Genomic DNA, 9,927 nt, shown 5'->3' on the forward strand with positions numbered 1-9,927 from the left:
TCCACTGACCTGCGTGTGACCGTAGGTGGGGGGCCGGCCCGACATGTCGACTGACCTGCGTGTGACCGTAGGTGGGCGGCCGGCCCGACATGTCGACTGACCTGCGTGTGACCGTAGGTGGGGGGCCGGCCCGACATGTCGACTGGCCTGCGTGTGACCGTAGGTGGACGGCCGGCCCGACATGTCGACTGACCTGCGTGTGACCGTAGGTGGGGGGCCGGCCCGACATGTCCACTGACCTGCGTGTGACCGTAGGTGGGGGGCCGGTCCGACATGTCGACTGACCTGCGTGTGACCGTAGGTGGGGGGCCGGCCCGACATGTCGACTGACCTGCGTGTGACCGTAGGTGGGGGGCCGGTCCGACATGTCCACTGACCTGCGTGTGACCGTAGGTGGGGGGCCGGCCCGACATGTTGACTGGCCTGCGTGTGACCGTAGGTGGACGGCCGGCCCGACATGTCGACTGACCTGCGTGTGACCGTAGGTGGGGGGCCGGCCCGACATGTCCACTGACCTGCGTGTGACCGTAGGTGGGGGGCCGGTCCGACATGTCGACTGACCTGCGTGTGACCGTAGGTGGGCGGCCGGCCCGACATGTCCACTGACCTGCGTGTGACCCTAGGTGGGCGGCCGGCCCGACATGTCGACTGACCTGCGTGTGACCGTAGGTGGGCGGCCGGCCCGACATGTCGACTTACCTGCGTGTGACCGTAGGTGGGGGCCGGTCCGACATGTCGACTGACCTGCGTGTGACCGTAGGTGGGCGGCTGGTCAGACATGTCGACTGACCTGCAGTGTGACCGTAGGTGGGCGGCCGGTCCGACATGTCGACTGACCTGCGTGTGGCCGTAGGTGGGCGGCCGGCCCGACATGTCGACTGGACCTGGTGTGCGACCGTAGGTGGGCGGCCTGGTCAGACATGTCCACTGGACCTGCGTGTGACCGTAGGTGGGCGGCCGGCCCGACATGCCGACTGACCTGCGTATGACCGTAGGTGGGCGGCCGACCCGACATGGCCTGCACGTTGAGTAGTACAGACGTGTGGGTCTCGTGGTCCAGCCGGGTGGCGGTCCGAATCACACCCGACTGCGGGTCGATGGCGAACGAGCCTTCCGGATCGCCCGTGTAGATGCTGTAGCTGACCTCTCCGCCTGTGACGTCACCAACAAGGCCAGTTGACACAAATTCTTCCAGACGCCCAATGGCAGCCCTACCGACCAAAGGCCTGCGCAGACAGCGCGTCAGCAGAGACACAATTAACGAGGCTAGGGATAGCTCTCGGTTTGATGGGCCACGCAGCCCCCAGTTGCGCCAAGCTTAGAGACACTCTCTAGGCAGTTGTTAAAAATATTGGCTTAACTTGGACTTGATTTGGCGATCAAATGACAGTTACGGTGGATTACGGTGAGTCGTTATCTGTTTAAAAGAAGCCGATGCGACACCTTACCCTGCTGAGCTTATGGTCACGATGCTTTATTGCACGGTCACGAACAATAGATAACAAAGTGGTTTGGGCAGCAGGAATCGGTCCACACGAAGCTCACGCGTGCAATGAATTAGCAGCTTCTCAATCTTGTTTTTGCATTCTAACAGTGAGATTACAGCAAGCTGCTATCAAGAGTATGCCAGGCTTTTGTTATTCGAATCGGAGATTTGTGTGTATGCCAAGAAGCTTAAACATATCGTAACGGGTTAGATGCTTCATCTGCTCATCTGTTTCATCCGACCGTGAATGACAGGTTTATACTGTAAGGCTGCTGATATATAATATGATTCATATGATAGGTAAGGTCATTCTGGACCACACACCAGGGACTCTGAACAAGGCTGGAACCTCAGGGCCCGAACCTCACGCCGATGACGCCCTACTGTGGCGCTGAAAGGGCTCACAAAATTTGATTACGGAAGTTTATAAGAATTTACAACTGCTTCATTCGTAAAATTCCTGCCATAGGAGGGGAAATATCAGCCTAGAAACAAAGATGCCGCCCTCCCCAATCCCTTTCGCCGAGTAGCACCACCTATCAGCGGCAGATATGCGTCGCGCCAGCGCAGACAGCTTGCAGACTTGTAGCCAAGGTCTGGGGCCCAGACGCTTGGCCCCAGAACCCCAACCCCTGACTTCTGGCCTCTCACCTAAAACCACTGACCTCTGGCGATTGGCCCGTCACCTGTAACCCTTGACCCCTGGCTTCCGGCTCCTGGCTCCTCGTCTCCGTCCGCCGACCGGCCGACCAAGAACCCTTGACCCCTGGCTCCTGGCTCCTCACCCAAGACCCTTGACCTGGACCCCTGGCCAATGACCCGTGACCCCTGGCTCCTGGATCCTCACCAAGACCATTGACCTGGACCACTGACCAATGATCCGTGACCCCTGGCTCCTGGCTCCTCATCCAAGACCCTTGACCTGGACCACTGACTAAGGACCCGTCACCCCCGACTCCTGGCTCCTCACTCAAGACGCTTGACCTGTACCCCTGACCAATGACCCGTGACCCCTGGTTCCTGGCTCCTCATCCAAGACCCTTGACCTGGACCACTGACCAATGACCCGTGACCCCTGGCTCCTGGGTCCTCACCCAAGACCCTTGACCTGGACCACTGACCACTGACCCGTTACCCTCGGCTCCTGAGTTCTGGCTCCCTGTCGTCAGCCGCTAACAGCCGGCCGCTGACCGCTGACCGCCAGCGTCCTTCGCCTCTGACCTGTCTGGCCGGCGGCGGCCCGCACGGCGCCGACCTCCGAGCGGACGGCGGCGTCCTCGCTCACGGCGAACAGGTAGCGGGCGCGCTCGAACTCTGGCGGCCGATGGCGGCTGTCGGTGACGCTGAGCGCTAGCCGGGCCGCCTCCAGCGAGCGCAGGCCGCCGCCGTCCGTCGCCTCCACCTCCAGCTGGTGCTCCGTCGGAGAGGCGCTCAGCGGCCCCGTTACGAACACCTGTCGGGAGGTGGGCAGGCCGACCTCAGTGCCACGCTGGCGTGTCCCGCTTTCCCGACGAGAGGTGAGGTCTCACCCGGCTGGTGCTGTCCCCGAAACAAGAGTGAGCTACCTGGTCAGAGTTCATGTTGCCCACAACACAAATGACTCATGTAGCAACGTCTGCACAAAAGCCGGCACTAGCGTCAGCGTCGGGAACTCATGCCTGCTTTTAGCTGCATGAGCAGGTAAAAGCGACCGGCATTGACATGGCAGCAGCGACATGAGCAGCGCGCAAAATGCTGCAGCATTGCAACCTCTTAATCCCCTCTGTCTGCCAACGGCCACCGCCACCGCCGTCTGCCCACGTTTCCACCACAGCGCAGCGGCCGCCCAGCCACACGCCGACCACCTCCTGCGTCCCAGCAGACGACCCCTGCGTGCGCGCGCCAGCCCCTCCACGCATCGCCGTGCGCCTCACCTCGCCAGAGTCGGGGTCGATCCGGAACAAACCCTTGCCGTTGCCGCGCACGATGTCGTAGCGGATGCGGCCGTTCTGCGCCGCGTCAGGATCGGTGGCGGCCACGACCACCACGGGCGCCGCGCTGACCTCCTCGCGGCGCACGCTGACCTTGTACTGGCGCGGGTAGAAGGTCGGACGGTTGTCGTTGACGTCCGTGACCTGGACCTTCACCATGGCGGTCGTGCTCAGGCCACCTGGTGGGGGGAGGCACATGGTGGTGACTTCTGGGAAGTCCGAAAGCTCGTGCTCCGGCGCCACCGGGGCTGATGCTGTGCGCGACACAACGGTGGGCTACGACACCATAGGGAAACAATCACCCTCGACTGGTATTCGGCTGCTCACGAGGTGGACGAATGTTGCATGACGGAGGAAATTTATCCTGCGACTGAACACGTTTCTTATGAACACTTGTCGCTGCATTCTATAAATTTCAATAAATGAATGACAATAAAACGCCGAAATCCGGGAAGGAGCCATTTAAATCTGAGCTCAGAAGCATCTAAAAAACTTAAACAGCCATCGCGAAGTCTGCTTTCATTCAAGCCATGAACATTTAACATTTTGTATGCAGTGGCAATGAATGTGGCAAAGCTAGGGACATAATTTTTTATGTCATCACCAGCTTGTTGCCCGAAGCTGGAAAGTCCCAAGTAAAACATTCCAGTTTTTGTTGGACGACCTATCACATAAGGCCAATTTGTCCACCATGAGCTCGGCGCGGCTCATGTTGCAGACACGGGTCACCAGCATAGCAATCTAACCCCAATGCGGCGGGCTTCATCGCCTGCGTTCCGCATTCGTCTCGGGCAATCGTCGATCAGAGGAGAACAATGCCCGGCAGGGAGGCGGCGGCGGCGGCGGCTCCTCCGCCCGCACGGCCGTACAATGCCGGCTTCAGCTTGCCGGCCGGCCGGCCACGCTTCTCGGGACCCGGCAGCGGCGGCCGGGGTGAGCCCACACCTTGCGTGCTGACCTCCCAGGGCGCTGCGGGGTCACTGCCGCCTGCGCCGCCGCTGCAGACAATGCCAGCTCAAGGCTCACCGCCCAGCCTGGCGCCCGTCCCGGACACGCCGGTGCGGGACGTGCGGACCCCCACACGCCGGTCGACCTGACGGCCTGACGGGGCCTGACAGAACCTGACAAGACCTGACGGGACCTGACAGAATCTGGCGAGACCTTACAGAACCTGACGGGCCTGAAGAGACCTGACGGGACCTGACGGGCCTAAAGAGACCTGGCAGGACCTGAAGAGATCTGACGGGACCTGACGAGACCTGACGAGGCGGCCGCGGGGCCTGTCACCGTCGCCGGCCAGGACCGCCTCCACCACAGAGGGCCGGCACATGCTCACCACGTGCTGACCGCGCCCCGCGGCAGGGAGAGGCCGACCGCGAAGCCCGTGCGGCTCCGGACCGCCCGCCGGCTGCTATCCAGAGCGGCTAATGTCGTCCGAGGCTGACTTGTGCACGCTCAGCGGGGGGGGGGGGGGGGGGAGGGCGATCGGCAGGTGGTGCTCAAGAGATGGGCGAGAGAGCTCGCTCGGAGTGCCGGGCACAGGTGAGCTTGGGTCTGCTCAGTGCGTACGATTCAACGGACTTCGCCTAAGATAATTCGCTGCGAAGTTAAAAAAGAATTTCCAAGTTTTGGTCGTTTAAACAGAAATGTCCTCTCTTTACAAGGAGCCATCCCTTATACAATTTATCGAAGGGTGGTCTCCTTATCCTGTTACTTGTCCGTTGACTACAACTATTGTTGAGTCAGTTGATAACTCATCGGACCGGTGAGGACAAATATGGAAACACATAGCCCAAGTCATTCTTGGCCTAATACTGCATCCCAGCTGCAAAATAGGCGCGTGCATGCGCGCTAACAGAAGACCGAATGGCGTGCACAGGAAAAATGTATACTGTCCGTCATGGCCCATGAGCCGACAAAGCACAATGCACAACCGACAAAGTCTGCAGGCTGCACGAAAAATTAAGCCAAGCAGAATGTGCAGACAGGGGTGTAATTTCACAACACGAGTTGGGGAAGGAAGAGGCCAAACAGTGAAAATGAAAGAACCTACCCCAAAATGTGCCAACACAAGGGCTCACATTCTCGGGCTGTCCGGCTTTGGCTCGCGTTCTTCCCAAAGTGTGTGTGGGGTGGGGGGGGGGGGAATGACTGAAGTCCAAGATGGGGATGGGATGGGTTGAAGTTTCCAACTGAATAGGAAGCTGCACATTTTTCCAGGACATAAATAATTATAATTTTCAACCGAGCATATAAATGATAAATAGCCGGAGGCAAAAACGCACGTACAAATTACCTGGTGTCCCCGGGGATACGTGCCCCTCCCTTTGGAGATTATACGTGCATCATTGTGTGCGCAAATAGATATTACCACTAGGAGATTGGGAGTAGAAACGAAAAAATATGCGCATCGACTACGCGCAACGTTTTTTGACGCTATGCAGCAAATTTTGCGCGTCTGCGGCGCCCTAGACCAGATTTTCAGTCAGCAACTTTGAGTTATGGCGTACGCAGCTTCCCACCCATCTCAAGACCCTGCGCTCGCACCTGGATGGATGGCGAAACCTTGTAGCACATGCAGATTGTATGTGACTATGTGTTTCCAACAACGAAAATGAGCATATTAGACCGATGGTTTGTTACAAACGTTTCCGCCCTTGCCTCGACAGTGATGTTGCAATCATCTCCGGATAGGCTCCTTTTTGAGTTTTTAATTCGCTGTGCATGATTTGCATGGGTGGCTCTGAGTTCAGTGCACCTCCTAAGCAGACCTAGTTGCATGCACGCTGAGCCCACCGCTAAGTTATATCCATCCAGTTCAAAGGATGATTTGGCTCCGGCCATTTTTCCAAACTTAAATTCGAAAGTTTCAGGCTCCGCAGAGCGTTAGGACACGCCTCGGGCCAAGTCGGCCCTTTTTGGCCACCTGCCATCCCATCGTTCGATGTTAGTCCGGTCAAATGATGCGCCAATGGCCTGTTTTTATGCGCCAGTGCACCTAAGTGCGAGCGCAGAGCGTCGCCTCTGGACCACAGAGGCTGTGCTCGGGAGGCGCTGGTTCTCGACACTGTAAACTCTCGGCGTCCCCAGCTCTATCGCGCATTCTCAGTGGTACTAAACGGACGGCTCGCGTGGAGCGCAGCTACACAAAGCGTATTAGTGCTATTAGATATACACACATGTACATATATATATATATATATATATATATATATATATATATATATATATATATATATATATATATATAGCATCAGTAGTAGTAGTAGCATGATCAATACTTTGCTTGTTTTAGTTTAAAAGAGGGTGAACAATGTGTCGACAGGACAAACTTTAAAACGTAAGAATATTATTTTCACGCGCTGAGGCATAAGAACCGATGCACCGTAAGCCGCTAATTTTAGTCGGGCAAAGCAGAGTAAGCAAGTAAGGTAAAGCAAGAAATATACAGTTTTCGTAGCTTCAATCTCCTCATTAAACGAATCACCTCATTACGGATAGTATGGTGTAAAAATCGATTCGTTGGAGGTATCCTCTGGATTGAATACACTTCATCTTTGGAGATTAGTCTCATGGAGTAAGCCTGCCTCCCAAAGGCTTCGTAAACAAGCTTATTTATGCACCCTGCATCAGAGCCAACAGTCGCGTTAACAAACCATTTGCAAGCCAGTCTGATCCCTTGCGCCCCGGGGCCCAGCGGGCGGCTGTGCACACGTGACGCCCCACACCGGCGGCAGACGGGCGGGAGGCCTGCCGCTGGTGGTGGCGCACACACGGCCGTCTCTCGCGCCCCGTGACAAACAGTGGCGTCGGCCGGCCAGCGCCGAGTGCATCCCACAGTACGGCATCCATCAGCCGGCAAAAAGGGGCGCGCGGGCCCACACAGGCGGTCAGTACCCGCCATTTCTCTCTGTCGCCGCTCGCGCGCCACGGCCTCGTCCCAGCGAGAAAAACGGGTCACCGGTGCGGGAGGAACGGCGCGGAAGGCGCCGCGGCCCGGCCGACGCAGCCACGAGCGCTGCGCTCCACTGACGGGTGCACATACTGGTCTTAGTGTCGGTCCGTGTGCGAGTCACCTATCGCTTACCAACTGTAGACACTGTGTAGAAGGCAATCTTTTGCAACGTTGATGGGCTCAGCGTAAACGTTCTCACCACCTTCATTCGCGCAGAGCCGCAATTCGCTGCAATGTGTGCGCATCTATGATTCCGGAACCTGGAAGTGCACTTTTACCAACAAAACCCTATCCTCCATATGGCATACATGTTTCCTGTACGGCAAACACCGCCGCCTGACGACAACCCATCACGAAGACGCCGCTCCCACCTCTGTCCATGGCGATGACGGGGAACTCGTAAATGGAGCGCTGCTCGCGGTCCAGCTGACTAGCGATGCAGATGTCGCCCGACTCCGCCTCGATGGTGAACTGGTTCAGCCGCCGCAGGCCGCCGCCGATCGTGTAGTTCACCTGTGCGTTGACGCCGCAGTCTGGGTCCGTCGCCGTCACCTGCGGCAGCGTAAACACGTGCTACTGTATGCGAAGTTAGCCTGCCACGGCAAGCTGTCATAGCGATGAAGGTGGACCTCAGGTCTACCGCAGCCGGGTGCCGCTGGTGGACAGCGTTGTAGTGCAGGGAAAGCCTGTCAAGTCCGTGATAAGCCGCACCCAGTCTGAGTACATGTCTCGAATTCTGGGAGGAGCGGGTACCGTCCCGGTCAGGACAGGTGTCATCTACACAATTCGGACTCAAAACTTTATGAAATATGTGGTGTCAGCCTGTTTGCTTCTTAGACTCCTTAGGAGAGCTAATAGCTAATCAGCAGCCAGCATGTCCGCTTGTTCATCGCCGCTGCGCCTGCCGGCCACTGCGAGATCCCATCGTGTGGGTCGGCTTGTCAGCTCCGCACCGGCTGGGGTCACCCTGGTGGGGCCCGCAAACCAACTCTCACCGTGCTCGGGAGGTATCCGCTCTTTCGTCAACCGAGCGCATCGAATCATTAAAGCCGGGACACGTCATGGACCGCCCATGTGGCCCCCGGCACGCGCGGCGTGCGACATTGCCACCGATCACCGACGCAGACGTGACCTGACCGGAGCCTGAGGCAGCGTCCGGTCACTCGGCACCGACCGGAGCCCGGCCGCAGGGCCGTTGGTGACCCGGCGGCCGTGAGACCGTCCCCTGCCGCCCCGCCGACGATGGCGGGCGGTGCTCCGCGACCGGCGCCGGCCGCCGCCGCCAGGGTCTGACAGAGCTGCTTGGATCCGAAGCGGCCCCGTCGGGACGCAGCACTTGGGTCCCAGATCCACGCCCAGATCGGCACGCGGGGCTCCACACACGGACAGCTCAGGGCAGCACGGAAAGATGATAATGTATATGGACAAATGAGGAGGGGATCAGAGGCCCGGGGGGCAAATCTGCTGCTGCAATAGCAAAAACAGCTGAGTCGATGCATAGTCGGTCCCATGAAGCTTGACCACGATTTTAGCTCATAAATTCGCACAAATGTCATCAGTTTCCATGGTGACCTATCCCGTTTACAAAAAGAGGCTATTAGAATCCGGCCGTTTGATGGCATATGCCCACAAAACGGGGGCGATCTCCCTCCTTGTTCATCGGACGAAATAATCTTGTCTTGCTGCTAATCAACCACGAGGCTGGCTCCGAACGCCAAACCTCAGGATTCCGAATCCGGATCCGGTCTATGACGTTCTTCGGGGTCCGGGTTCGCTTTTGCGGTCAACATTCTGCTATTGGACGGATTCGGCGCACCGCATCGTTTCCCAATTGTGTGTTGCCAGGAAATAGCAAAATGCTATAAACAGAACGGCAACAGCTTGTCCATCGTAACGGTACAGGTTATAACCCTGTCGAACAGCATGTGAGCTTGCCTCCCGTTAGGTCCGAAGGCCGAATTGCTACAACGTTTAAAACAGCCTCTTGACATAACGGAACATTAAAAAAATAATAACGACTCGATAGCTTCCTCCTTCTTAACCAGACAACGATGATTCGGTGGGCCCGATCCCATTAATGCGGCGCCGACGTGGCGCAGGCTCTCACTGGCAACAGCACCGTTTTCCGATTCCAACGCACAGCCCATTAGACGGACAGTTCAGAGACAGCAGACTGCAAAGCACGTTCGATCCGGCATAGCCATGCTGGCGGTGTGTCCCACCAACTTGTGGCATAATCGCTGTAGCAGTTACCTGAAAGATTTTGGTCGTAAAGCAGACGGGCCTCAACTGGCCAAACTGGTTGGCGTTCCAACCAGGCATGCGCAAACACACATTTTGTGACAGTGTCGCCCGGCTGTTGTACAGCAGACTAAGCCGATACCTATCCTTGTACAGATAAGCGGCAGCACATGGCCGGCGCCGAGTTCGTCTAAGCACGCCGTCAGCACAGAGACTGGTTTGGGAATTAGCCAAGTCGCGGGGCACGCCACGCCACGTGGGCCGAACCGAGCTGG

The 9,927-nt window shown here is 57.6% G+C and overlaps 1 pseudogene; it reads right to left on the minus strand.

Annotated features, from left to right (window-relative positions):
- The window catches only part of LOC119107420 (protein dachsous-like), a 76,888-nt pseudogene that overhangs the window by 26,423 nt on the left and 40,538 nt on the right, over positions 1-9,927 (minus strand).

Source organism: Pollicipes pollicipes, unplaced genomic scaffold (assembly GCF_011947565.3).
Source record: "Pollicipes pollicipes isolate AB1234 unplaced genomic scaffold, Ppol_2.1 Scaffold_6686;HRSCAF=7923_pilon_pilon_pilon, whole genome shotgun sequence".
Lineage (NCBI taxonomy): Eukaryota > Metazoa > Arthropoda > Thecostraca > Pollicipedomorpha > Pollicipedidae > Pollicipes > Pollicipes pollicipes.